Source organism: Lingula anatina, chromosome 10 (genome assembly GCF_051362555.1).
Source record: "Lingula anatina isolate TDL-2025a chromosome 10, LinAna3.0, whole genome shotgun sequence".
NCBI lineage: Eukaryota > Metazoa > Brachiopoda > Lingulata > Lingulida > Lingulidae > Lingula > Lingula anatina.
In genome coordinates this window covers 3,197,443-3,212,033 of record NC_141776.1, presented here as the reverse complement: position 1 = coordinate 3,212,033, position 14,591 = coordinate 3,197,443, and positions in this window count along the sequence as shown.

Here is a 14,591-nt window from a genome sequence, read left to right as displayed (position 1 = left end):
CTATAACGAAATATGTCATGGGATTAACTTGCAGATGTCAGTGTAGACAAAAAGCCATTTGAATATACTGATGCCACTTGGTTCAGGTAAGAAACGGGTTTGTTTGTATTTTAATACAGGCTAAAATCCAGAAAAAAAATTCACTCAGAAAAATGATCTAGGTGTAATTTTTTAATGGTAAACGCTCCATTTTTTTAAAAAGAAAAATGCCCCCTTTCAAATAATGAAATTGCAGCCTAAGGACCTGTGATAATTTTATCTTTTAAGCTATATTTGTGTGGGTATTTATGTAGGTTTAATGGTACTTGGGTAAAATAAATTTAAGGGTAACAATTGGAATTAGATTGAAGCTAGGGCTGGTCTTGGCAAAATTGCTAGGCTCATCATAATTAATATTCGAAACCATGCCTTACTTATAAAACATGGACAAATGGGATAATAATTTATTTTTCATCAATGTATCAATTAACTTTCAGATAAGTGTTTTCATGTGTCTATAGTAAGCTATATTTATATTTCAGGCATATTTGAGAAGTGTTATTTGACACACAGTGATCTTATGGTCAGCAAAAGAGTCCAAAGTCTTGCAGAAACTGAAACTAGTGTGGAAATGATGGCTGTTGTAAAAAGGCATGTATGTAAATGAAAGCCACAATATAACAAATGCTGAGGAGATGCATGAGGCCCTAGTTTCTGCAGTTGGAGCCATTTTCTACATCCAGCTAGACAGACATCTTCCAAACCTGCGTGGACTGGAGTGTCCAATTACAACAATTTAGCTTTCTTGATTCCTACAACATGAGAAAAGGTGTCTTCCTTCCTTGAGCAGTTTTAACATGAGTGATACTGATGTTAAAGTTAATTTGGGTTTTTCTGAGGCAAATATGCCAACTGGGACTATACCAAGCAAGATCACAAACAGGGACATTTTTTCTTGTCCAGAGAAGTTTTCTCTGAAATCTTTTGCTACTAAGACTGAAGAGTATTTGTAAGGTCCTTTTTTAGACCACAGTTATGAAATGTGCCAAAAAAAACAGCTTTTGATCAAATTAAAGTCTAGTGGGCCAACAATCTGACTAAAGAAAAACTTAAAGCACATCAGCTGTGAGAGAACTCCACCCTCTTGAATATCTCACTGAGTTACACAATGGATGAGCTTTAAAGTCATCTAAACCTTTGAAACTATATTTAAATAAAGTAAAGGAGTTTTTACTGAAGGAGTTTAGAAGGGCACAAGAAACAGGCCAGCAGAACCTAGCATTTGTGAGCATGAAGATGAGATTGAAATGTCAGTAAGGAGGGTTACAGACTATTCAGGAAGAAAAAATCGGCAGTTATTTTTGAATGTATTAAAAACTTTGATGTTATGAGCTGTAATGTTTGATACAAAACTGCAAAGATGTTTCATAACACCAGGATATATTTTGCGGTTGTGTTAGTTTTGCTTTTTGAATAGAAAATTATCTTGTTTTGCTACATTATGATATAGTTTGTAATGATCACAACTAATGTTGCACTGCTTTGCATGTATTGCTATATTATAATGTTGTGATTTTTTTATTATTTGTAATTATTCATCTGAGACAACAATAAACTAAATTGAATAATTTTTTAGTTACTGTATGCTCATAAATAGTCACCAAAAAGTGGTGTGGATGATTAAGAAAAAACTCTTGATAATTGAAAAAGATTTGTTCTGGCTTTGCTATCATAAATACTATGGCATATCCTGATCTCTATATGATAAATATTGCACCAAAAAGAAATCGCTACTAAACTAAGATTTTAATTTGTATTCACCAAATTGATGATATTAAAAATATATATATATATATTAAAATTATCTTGTAAACTCTCAAGTTAATTGCCAGTGCCTATCCAAAGTAACAGAATCTATAATTTATTTCCTCTAAATTTTTTGTCCATATAAATTAAGAAGTCCATATATGGCAATTTACAAATATGAAGCCCAGTGACCTTGACCTACTGACCTGATATTCATTAGTACACACCCACTTTCCATGTTCACCAGCCCTATTAATTTAGTAACATCATTGTAGAGCAAAATGGTTTAATAAATTAATCAAACCTATCGTCTACATAGACTTGAATGAATCCACCATGATTTTTTGCCTTAAAAATGGCCAACTTTGGAGGTATTTTTCAGTACCTGTTTTAATACAGCAGTAACTTTTGAAACTTGATTTGGAATGACCCATATCTGCCTAAAATATTCATGCAGTTTTATAGCTGTAAACCCTGTGAAGATGGAGATATATGCAATTAAAGATGGTAGTATCAAAATTGGACTTTTGGGGGAGGGGTGTTATAAATGGGTGTGGCTCGCCCAAGCAGGGTCTTATCTGAATTCTACATATATCTGTGGCAAGCCAAATGATTGTTTTCAATGATTGTAAGGTCTAATATTTTTTAGTTTTCTCCATTTTTGTTTAATTTACACAAAATATATCATTATTTTTCCAAGGTAAAAATGGAGTCTCAAAGAGGCTACATAAGCCATGACTTATAATAGGCTATAATTCTCTGAAGAAAGGATATTTTTGGGATTCCTTCCTAACTCATGAATAACTTCCTAATATGCCTCCATACAACAAATTTGGTTGAAATCCGCTGACCCCCACCTTGCCACCCTGGGCTGGTTCTCTCGTGGACAAGCTCTTAACTCCACTGTAGTGCTATTGATTACAACAATTACTTTCTCAAAGAACAGCGGAAAAGAAGAGTTATTACTACTGCAATATTTCAGTATATCTTAATAACAGGGCACCTTCAGCAGAAAGTAAGGCTTCATGTGTTATGTGTTATAAGAGTCTCCGTCTCACAGGTCCGATCAGCTCCCCCCTTCCCTCTATCCTACATGTACGTCCACAAAACACAAAATAGTGGCCAGAGAGTGTTGCTTTTTGTTTTTGTTTTGCATATTCATAAAATCTCATAATGCCAAAATACCTCATCATTATCAGGTTTCTAAAAAGATGTTTTCTTTTTCTATGTCCCCCACTGGGACTGCATCAGTGATTTAGCTAATTGGAGCACAGTACCTGCAGGCAGAGTGTTTCACTGAGAGAGAAAATTATTTGACACGAAAACAAAAACACCTCATAAGGCAATGATGCATTACTTGTTATATATGACCAGATGTGCCACATGATTCATATCGTGCCACAAGTTTGTGGGCATTGTGGACTGTTGATGTTATTAGTAATATTGGACATTTATCACGACTAGGCTTATATCGATTTAAGCAAATCTAGTCCATGTTTTTTAAAGTTAGTAATGCAGTACAGGTTGTTGATAGATGGGCGTGATATATAGGCATCGCGACTATTTCTGGATGCAAGGTCTTGTTCACGACTTCTGTACGTAAAGCCCCCTTTACACTGGACGGCGTCCTTTCTGGTCGTACAAAGACCATGTTGTCGTAAAAAAAGGGGGCACATGCGTCGCTTTGGTAGCAGAATGAATGATGAGTGATCGGTCCGTTGACGTCACGTAAAGTAAGCAATAACACAAAAGAGGGCAAGATTCATATCTTTAAATGAACAAAAAGATTATTTTTAATATGGTCCAGGTCATCAAGACACGTGCAACTCTGTCATTTTATTGATTAAGAGTATCTGTAAATCGTGTATAGCAACTGCTGTTTGAATATTAATAAGAGTCCTTATTTAATTACGTACGTAAGGAAATAGATTTTTAAGAACTCCTATTGTGGTGTACTTTGGTTACATGATTGTTCAAGTCCTTATACCAGGGTAGAAAAAATATTGAATGTTTTCTGTTTACACTTACGCGCGGCTTAGAAAACATCGCATGACATGACTATTAAATAAGACTATCACCTTGAAGAATGTATGGATTAGGAAAAAAATCCTTTAAAGAATCACGTACCTGGTGGGTGTAAATATTGGTCTATCTGGTGGGTAAATATCTCACATGAATACTTTTTATTTGTACCTAGGTCCCGCAAATGTAATAAAGACGTGAGTATACGTATAATAGGTTTCCTTTCGAACTGCCGTCGCCGAGATCAGAATACATGAAGAGATGCTGTTTTCGATATATTATATTCAACAATGAGACGGCTGACATCGGAACCAAAGAAGGGATTCAGATAACGTAATGTGCCTTAAAATAAATAAAAAATGATACTCTAACTCTTATTTATTCTGATAATTTTAGTGAACATTCACCGGGGATTAGAAAAGTATAAGATTTATTTCTGCAGGTTTGGTCCGTATCAGCGCGAACCGCCCTGGAAAGTTTGAAGTCTCTTGAATGACCGCACTTAAAAATTATCGCTAAAAAGTTAACACCTCTTCATGCAAATTCGCGAATTTTTTTCTTGTCTCGCACATTGTATGACGTTACTCACTTTCGCCAGCCTCGTTTCAAGATTTCAAGGATGGTAAGCATTATTACTTCGTAAAAGGCAATATTGCTCCACCAAGAAACTATTCTCTAGGATTGCGACAGTTGAGCCAGTGCGCTTCTTTTTAATCACACCTAACACATTTTTACGACAAAAAGTGGTATCTCAATTTCAGTTTCCTCTCATTTTAATATTGCAAACACCAAAAAGTAAGGTTGTGAATTGTTGAATAGAAAATGGTCGACATTCAATATTTTGGTGCATTTTCATTTCACTCAATTATGGCGAATGAGGTTTATACTCATCTGCGTCGTCGTGATAGTAAAAACCTTACACACTCTTTATTTATGCTTATTTACACTTTATTTATTTATTTATTTATTTATTTATTTATTTATTTATTTATTTATTTATTTATTTATTTTGTAGGAAGGTATTGTGCAGGTAATGTGACTCTTAAATTCTTAACGAGTGTAAATATTTGTGGAACAATTTTACTGAGTGTAATTAAACATTCAGCTCACATATTTGTAGGTTGTACCTTTTCACCTCCCATTTCTGATGTAACCGCCCGGATGACTGCCAAGGGCAACTCGAGTATTACTATTATGCCCGGTATATAAAACAAAAGCCACCAACTTTGCAGATCTTCGCAAAATTCGTCTCAAATCATCTGTGCCTTACATGATTTTCCTCAACTTGAAGAATTTAAATCTCTTACTGGCGGTTTCCAATTAGCTAGAATTGTAAAAGAGCACGCACGCTCAATGTTGGAAGAAAAAACGCTTCCGGTTCGCTAATATTCTGTGTACATATATGTATTTTCTTAATAAAATGTAGAAAATATCATTCATTTTATTTATTCATTCATTCATTTTATTTATTTATTCAGTTATTTCTCTTTTCATTTGGTTGTTAATTAAATTATACAATAACTATAAAGACTTATTTGTTCTTAAGATACCGCACGAATGATTAACATGCCCATCTATTGTGTTCCTTACGTTAATACATGTACCCGCAGTACATTTCTTTCACAATCATGTTAACCATCAACCTATATACAGTATAGGTTGCCATTTTCCAAGTAAATTATCATAAGTATTTTGAGAAAATTATCATCAAAATCAATGGTTAATTAGAGCCAGTGCTTGAAATAATAAACGACGTGCTTGAAGCTTTAACTGCGATCAGAATGTAAATATTTAAATGGCAGCAACGTTTTCTAGTTCAGATGAGCAAAACAAAGAACGTTACTCTTGACTTATAAATTATTCCTTGCCGCAAACAATTAAGCGGGACTTGAATAAGCAGTCTTTAAGGCACATTATATGCAATAGACCATAATATTATGATATCAAAACTTCAAATAAAGTTTCGACACTTCTTTTATCATCATTATACACCATACCCAAAGCCATTAACAGAATTACTATCTACAATCCAGATTCTGAGATCTAAGTTATTATTCTGATGCCTCCCTCATTATGGAGATTAAAACGGTGAAAATAATAAATTAAAGCTCGAAAACAAGCTGACGGTGTATACATTATCATTTTTCCAACAGTTTCGGAGAGGTTAAACCTTTTTGAATTAAGGAAAAATGTTAACATTCCCAGTAAAATTGATATTCTTGTTTACATGAGGGTTTGACAGCACATAATGCAATTAAGTTATGCAGTCACAGATGACACTTTAAAAGTATCATCACCACCAGAGCGCCCTTAGCTTGGCGTTGGTTGAACGGAGGCCCATATCAAGTGAATTGAACCACTATACTGTATGTGGCTACGCGCCGTCACATGCTGGTAGCATTGGCTGTATATGTTTAATCTGCAGAATTCACTGAGAGAGACGCTAATATTGTAGACAGGTAAGTTTTTCGATATAGATAAACGTTGTTAGGTCAGAGAAACAGTCCCAGATTGGGTGAGAGTGCACGTGTACAAGCGGAGTGTCTGCATAGAGGCTCTTCCGCAGCTTTTTAAGTGTCGTAGGAGAAATAGCGCCCGACGTTCTGAAAACAAACGATATTCATGGCATCGGTTTGGCATTTCAGTAGATAGCTGGAGATATTCGATGGTGATCACGATGTAGGATTGGATACACCGACTGATACCGCTGGCGGGACAAAAATGATTTTTGTGAGAGACGACGGGGGACATAGAACGTGTGGGAGGGGGTCTAGAAGGGGGCTGTGAGGGGGGTCAATGCTGTTGAAAATGTTTCTTGTCGTTTCGCTTGGCATTTTTGCTTGGCACAAACCTTGTACGCCACACTCAAATTGATAAGTACTTCATGTACTTATGCGCCCTTGGTCCACACATGGATATTAATAAATCTTGTTTTTATTCCATAGATTCGTACATGTTGGAAGATATCTGGAAACATTTTTGCACTGCTCTCAGTTAGCTGGGGGATGCTAAAACTACGCCTTAAACTTCAGTGTGTGTACTGTTGCAAGTATAAACATACACCGTTTTTGCAATATTGATGTATCTTTGTACTATGTCTATATCTTGTTGTGTCTGTAATGTTACATACTGCAGACGAAGTACTGAAATTCATAACCTCGATCTAGCTCCCAGGTCAAGGTCATCAGAACCGCGTTGGCTGCTTTTATCCTTCTACCAAAATTGGCTAATGGCACATAGATATGTATTTGTAATTTGATTTAAAGATAAATTATATATACGCGAGGTAATTAACTGCGAAGGACTACAAAGCGGCTACGACTTAATTGCAATACCAGTGGAACTGACAACTTCTATTATAAATGCGGATTTGACAATAGCTTAGTCCAAACTGTAAAACAAAATATTTTGTACACTGCATGGACTAAAGCAGTTTCTTTCAAAGTTGAAAGGAGGGGAAAATTCCTATTTGTAAGACGGAAATGAAAACGGGGTCTGTACCAGAAACTTTTATACATGTATCGGAGAATTGGAAGTCATTCGTCATCAAGGAAAAATGACAATAATAAACAAGTAGCCTAAATACAATTTGTATGAAGATTTAGAACCCCCCCCCCCCCCCCCCATTTGCAGGAGAAAGCCGTGTCTCCATCTCAAAGCAGAATTAAGTAATGATGACAGGGAGTTTCTAAGCACAGAATGAAGAAGGCCTTCAACAAGTGCGCTGTTATACAAAATGCACAACGACCACCTGGGTAACATTCCGGCCACGCATGCGCAGTTACCGTCTTAACGCAGGGACCTTTACAGTCACCTCTTTCTCATTCCCTTAACTGCTTTTGTTTAACTTTTCAAATTCTGTCAATATCATTTTTATCCTTTCCTTTATTTTCTCATTTGACAATGATTGTACGCAGGCCCATTTTGAGAGCTTCATATTTGAGTGCGATCGATGGGACGATGGTGGCGGTTACCGCACAAGTGCACCGAAAGTTCCTCTGGCCAATCCTTTATGCATTATGTAGCCGTCAAAAGCAGAGACGAAGTGGCGTAATGACACATTCACAGACTGGAAAACCAGCAATAAATTACTTGTAGAATAGGAAAACAAGAATAGGTTCACAAATCAAAAAACCATCAACGTTTATGAACTAAGTATGCAAAGTGCCTTTCAGAATAGATAATAATAATAAATTTATTTTAATAATAATAATAATAATAAATTTATTTTAAGTCTAAAATCCATTTAAAATGTTCAGTAGACTTTACATAAAATATCATAAATAATACTACATAAAATATCAAAAATAAAATCTAGGTAAAACAGCCATTATTCCATACAATTAAATGCAATTAATACAAGATTTATAAAACCAATTAAGAGTTAATCAAAATATTTCCTAAAAAGGTATGTTTTGAGTTCTTTTTTAAAATGTTTGGTAGACTGAATTGCTCGGATTTCCAGCGGAAATAGATTCCATTCCTTTGAACCTGCAGCTTTAAAAGATATATCACCGTAGGTTTTTAATCGCATTTTTACTGGGTTGAGTAGCAATTGGTCTACAGACCGCAGATTTCGCATTGGAACATAGTGACTAACTAATTCATTGATGTAGATTGGTGCCAATCCATAAAAAGCATCGTGAGTAAAAACTAAAAATTTGAATAAAATTCTGGCTTGTAGAGGTAGCCAGTGTAAACTTTTTAAAACTGGGGAGATGTGTATGCTTGTGGATGTCCGAGTTAATAATCTGGCCGAAATATTTTGAATGCGCTGCAGTCTGGCAATTTGTTTCTTTGGACAACCGTATAAAATGGAGTTGCAGTAATCTAATCGAGATGTAACTAAACAATTTATGACTGTGGCTGCAGCAGAGTCAGACAACTGATTGCGAATTGCACTTATGTTCCTAATGTTAAAAACCGCTGACCTGCATACACTGGCAATATGTTTGTTCATACAAAGCGATCCATCTAAAATACACCAAGATTTTTTGCATAGGTTGTTGGCTTAATAATGCTTGATCCAATTTTGAGCTGAATTTGTTGTGCTATCATACGATTATGTGGCTGACTTATTACCAAAAGTTCAGACATTCCATCGTTAATTTTCAACTTATTACTAATCAGCCACCTGCGAAGATCGTCAATACATTTAGACAATATATCAATAGATTCTTTTGGATTTTCTAGATTGCAACAAGTAAAAATCTGTGTGTCATCAGCATAAATATGATAGCCAATGTTATGATGTCTTAGTATGGCCCCAATTGGTAAGGTATACATGCAAAAAACAAGAGGTCCTAGAACACTGCCTTGTGGCACACCAAAAGCTATTTCTGAAACATTTGATAATATGCCTTTTATCATAACCTGCTGTGACCGGCCTGTAAAATAAGAACGTAAAAGACTAAGAGCAGAGTCCTTAATACCAATAAAATCTTCAAGAAAAGATAAAAGTAGTCCATGATTAACAGTGTCAAAAGCTGCCGATAGGTCCAACAGGACTAAAAGAACCACTGAATGTTTATCCACTCCACATAAAAGATCACTTTTAATCCTAAGTAGATACTCCTATAAAGTCAAACAAATCTGATTGCCATTGACATCAACTCTCTCTCTTTCTCTCTCTCTCTCTCTCGTACCTTTCATTAGGCAAAGCCTGAATTCAGCCTTTATTTATTCCTGACATGAGTGCGACTTCAATGTATCATTCCCTGATGATGGCCTGCGTTAAGGATTCAAAATTTTATAGGATGCGGGTAACATTTCATCTGCACTACTCTGAAAAAGAATGATTAATGACAGCAGCTTGCCTGCGTAATAAGTCTGTATGCAATATGCTGACAAACGCGCACGTGCACCTGCATGCAACGTTTTGACATACGCACACGTGCACCTGCATGCAATATATGCTGACAAACGCACACGTGCACCTGCATGCAATATTCTGACAAACGCACGCGTGCAAAGGCAAAGGCGTTTGACTATATAAAAACCGAATATAAAAATGTCCTTTTCATATTTGAGCGAGAGAGGCTTTACATAGACATATGTCTGCTGTTTTATACTTTCAAATTTCATGCAAAACTATGCGCAAACCTATTTCTTCTGTCGGGTCTACTTGTGTAAAATTGAAAACGTTAAAATGCATCTTCTAGTATTATCTTGTCTTAGAAACAAATAAGACAAACTCAACATGATTTCTTCCTATGCTGTCTGAACGTTTACTTAATACATGTATTTAAGCAGACGTACTGGGGCAGGGCCTCTTGTCCCTTGGCTTGACTTTTATTCATCTGCTTAACGCATGTACCCTGAGTGTCAGGGCACTATGAAGTTAGCTTGCTCACTATACCTTTCCATGTGTAACCTTTACAGTAGGCCTGATGTGGGTTATATATAAAATGAAGATCGAGCTGGCAATACCGAAATCTAGAACCCAGGGTAAATGCATACAGCCACGTGAAACATTTTTGCTGAACTTTTGGATGCGTCACTGTGCTAAGAATAACATGGACGTCAAACATGTGTCTTGCCAGCTGCTACATGTATATTTGTTGTGGTTATTTCGGATTTTAGACCTTTCACGTTCAACACTATTGTCCTTCGTAGACATCAACGGCACGTGAAAGTATCTTCTTCGTCAAAACTGTCAACGGCTGGCCGGCAGAGGGACACGAAGCACCCCATATCACGGTCTTAATTTTATTTAATGAATTTTATTCGTTAAATCTAATGTAAATAATTATCTAAACTATTTCAATTATAATTGTAACGGATGAAAACCGATTGATGAATCCTTCGAAGCCTCTTTTAGTTAGTTGGTTAGTTAGTTGGTTAGTTGGTTAGTTAGTTAGTTGGTTAGTTAGTTGGTTAGTTAGTTGGTTAGTTAGTTAGTTGGTTAGTTAGTTGGTTAGTTAGTTGGTTAGTTAGTTAGTTGGTTAGTTAGTCAGTTAGTTAGTTAGCTAGTTAGTAAAGGAGATACAGTGCACGTGATATTTAATTTATCATTTTCACAAAGGTATATCGTATCCAGTAATCCTGTGTTGACTACAGAATATTCAATTTTACAGTCAAGAGTGATATTCACATGTCTGTATCTCCATAAGGAGAATATAAAATTATGAAAAGGATATGGAAAGAAAAAAGCGTTGACATTTTCAGGAAAATGAAAAAATGCAATATAAAACTGTGCGCCGTTTACTGAAGGCCTATAAAGCCTTTTTCTTGTATCGCTCTACAATGACAAACTCGGGTCATCAAATAAAACATGTATAACGTACATTTGTAACTCTACTTGAAATATGACTATTGTTCTATGTCTAAATGGTTCTGTAAATTCAACGCAATTTATTTGGCTATTTAGTGTTTTAGAATAATTGGTAGATAATAAAATTTAATGTACCTTTCTCAGTTCTTTACTGATGACATTCTAAAATGGAGCTATTAACTGCATGTGGTGCGACCCGAGTACTCCGCGGCCACTTTTTTCCGAGTGTTTACTGAAGGCCTATAAAATAAGCACTGCTTTGAGGGAAGAAAAGTACATTTCATAATTAAATTGCGTTGTCCTTTTTCTTTTACTTGACACGACAAGGACTTAAACGTAGAAGACGCATGCCTTTAAGGGAGGGAACAAATGAAACGGTTGCTGGACGATTGGGCCAGAAAAATACTTTTTCTACCCAAAACTTAAGTCGATATTTACCTTAATCAATATTATTTTGAATTGATTTATAATCACCACATTTTACACTCAAACTCATGACGTGTCGAAAACAAACCATAAGATTAACTTTAAACCACAGTCTAATTTGCTAATGACGACATGAACACGACTGCCATCTGAGATCGTGACACCGATGCCATGCTTATTATATGCCTACGTATACATGGAACTAGTTCTTAGGTTCGGCTACCAAAAGACCAACAGGGGATTAGGACGGCTTGCTTTTTAGAGGCGGATCTGTTAGTGAATCATCTTTTCTGAATGCACTCAAACTGACAACATACAGTATTGTACGACATTATATTGCTATTATTTCCAAGCGGTTACGTGACCTTTATGGAATAACATTTCAAAAATATATAAGGCGAAATGTCACAACAAACCCGAGTGTTTTTAGTGATCTGTTAATAGGCTAGAGAAAACATGCAATTGTTGCCATAAGCATACAGCTGAGCTGTATAAAAATAATGGCGGTTCTGTGATCAATTATACATCAGGGATAAAAAAAAAGGTGCGGGAGATGCGAATGGGTTGGAGATTCGTTGAGAGGACTAAAAGCAAAGGAGGTGAACATACTGTATGTACTGGTATGTGTGCGTTTTGGCTATTGACGCATAAGGTATAAGTATATTGCAACTTGTACACGTGTGTGTGTGTGAGTCTGTGTGTGTGTGTGTGTGTGTGTGTGTGTGTGTGAGAGAGAGAGAGAGAGAGAGAGAGCAGTAACAACTTAAACGGAATGCACTATAAGCTGTGTCAGTGATGTATCACCTAACGTTAAAACACCATGTATTCCGTGCAAACAAGTGCTTTAAATGTACCCCATTTATTTTCATTCCATTATATCATTTCAGACAAGCATCAATTAGTCTAGGGTAACAGGAGGCCAAGGCGTGCACAAGGGATAGAAGATAGACTGGGGTTATGAGCCGACGAGGGCAACACTTGGCAGCGGTGAGTGCTCCCCCCCTCTCCCCCACCCCAGGGCCGGATTTAAGGGGCTGTCAGGGGGGTCCTGACCCCCCACCCCCCATTCGGTGTCCGGAAGAATAATCACACCAGTATTCCCCTTTTGATATTAGAATTTTGAAGAGCTGAATCATGTAGTTCTAAACTGCACCAAATGGCACAGTTTGTTCTCCAAAACACCGAACCACACACCAAGGGTTGGCAATGCATCCGAGGCCCGGTATTCTTAAGAAAAATACTGGACCCACCTCTTCCAATAATCCTGGATCCGCCCCTGCACCCCACCCCAACCCACACCCTCCGCGACATGGGCTTCTTCCAGATGAAAAGAAAAAGTGGAGCCTTCTGGAAGATGATTCTCTACATACAAGAAAAAATTGGGACATGATTTAAATGTAGTGATGCTTGTCGAATGGAGGGGGGAAGGGTCCACAAACCCCCTGTACTACACCACAAACCCCACTCGACCCCCACCCCCCATACCCCATACCCCCTTCAAAAACATTTCCGTATCAGTAAAATGTTCTGAGGCCTTTATTTAATTTAATATGCAGCAATATTGACTAAAAATTTTCATTCGGAGTGGTGGGGGGGGGGGTAGAAAAACGTCATTAGGGAGGAGTTGCGAAAAGTTAAGGTCCACTCCCTAATAACATCCCAAGTGCATTAATAGTCACTATCATATCTGAAACATGGTGACTATTCATGTAACTTGGTTGTCTTTATATGACTATAAATCAGTGTAGACCTTTTTAATGAACAGACGCTTTCATACACTGTCTGATCTGTCAAAGCGCAGTTTATGAATTGATTATAGAAATTATCGTCATGAGCCATGTTTATGTCCCGCTACAAGCGTCTACTATTGATTTCTTCGCTGAAACGTTCTGGTTTTCTAAGCCCTATGTGTAAAATCCTTTGTCTTTACAGACATACAGCAGATTATAAATATAATCTGAAAGGCCTATGGAAATCACGTTTTATGTTATGTATGCTGAATTGAATATTCAGCGGTTCTGCACAGTTACCTGATACTGCCAGTGCGCTAAAACGGAACAATTTCTTTCATTATGTATGAAAATAGAACCTTCCAGAAATCCCTACAAAGAAAACGCATTGTGCTTATGAATTTTATATAACCGCCATCGTTTGATTTATCCCTTGTATGTCTCCAGGATCCCCACTACCAGATGTCGCGCTCGCAAGAAAAGCTGGAGCAGCAGCAGGCCATTGTACAGCAGCTCCGCCTGGAGGCGAGTCTAGGGAGGCTGCCAGTTTCTAGATGTATTGAGGAATTGAAGGCGCATTGTCTCCAGCACCAAACACGCGACATTCTGATCACAGGGTTTGCCGACCAAAAAGAAAACCCATTTGCAAAGGGCAAAAATAAAGCGTGTGTTATTCTATGATCCCGTGGCAGACGCCATTACCTTGAACAAACGACGAATTTAGTGTCGAAATTAAAATCACAAACTAAGCATGCGCTGTCCAGAAAGGATAAATTGACTGAAAGCCAGATTCCATCTGGTTTAAAACGTGACTGGAAAGAATAACAGATCCTGTTTCCGAATGACGTACGGATGCATATTGAAAATTTACTGTTGAGGCTCCCAATTTTTTCATACTTGTTTTAAAAGTCAGTACATTTCTATTAATTATTATTTTATTTCATGTCTTAAAAATCTACTCATACAGTCTGCTATTTTTAAAAGGTGACATTATCCTATTGTTTTAGAGGTGTTTTATATACGACATAGGCCTATTCACATTGAAATATCTCATTATATGCACTGCAAAAAAACGACATACAGTGCCGCCGGAATGTCCCCTTACCAAATGGCCGTATGGTTTCCCAACCCTGCCCCATATGGTCGAACAATAGAGGCCGTATGATAATTACAGGGTAGGGGAATCCCCAAGCAATCCTTTTCGGACACCCAAATTAGTCGGTTCAACGAACACGGTCTGCCCCTTTTTAATTGCCTCACTTAAGGTTTCTATTATAGCTGATGCAAAGAGATTGCTATCGACACGAGCAAACAATACCGGGTTATGTATCAACTGCAACAGAAGACTCGAGTAA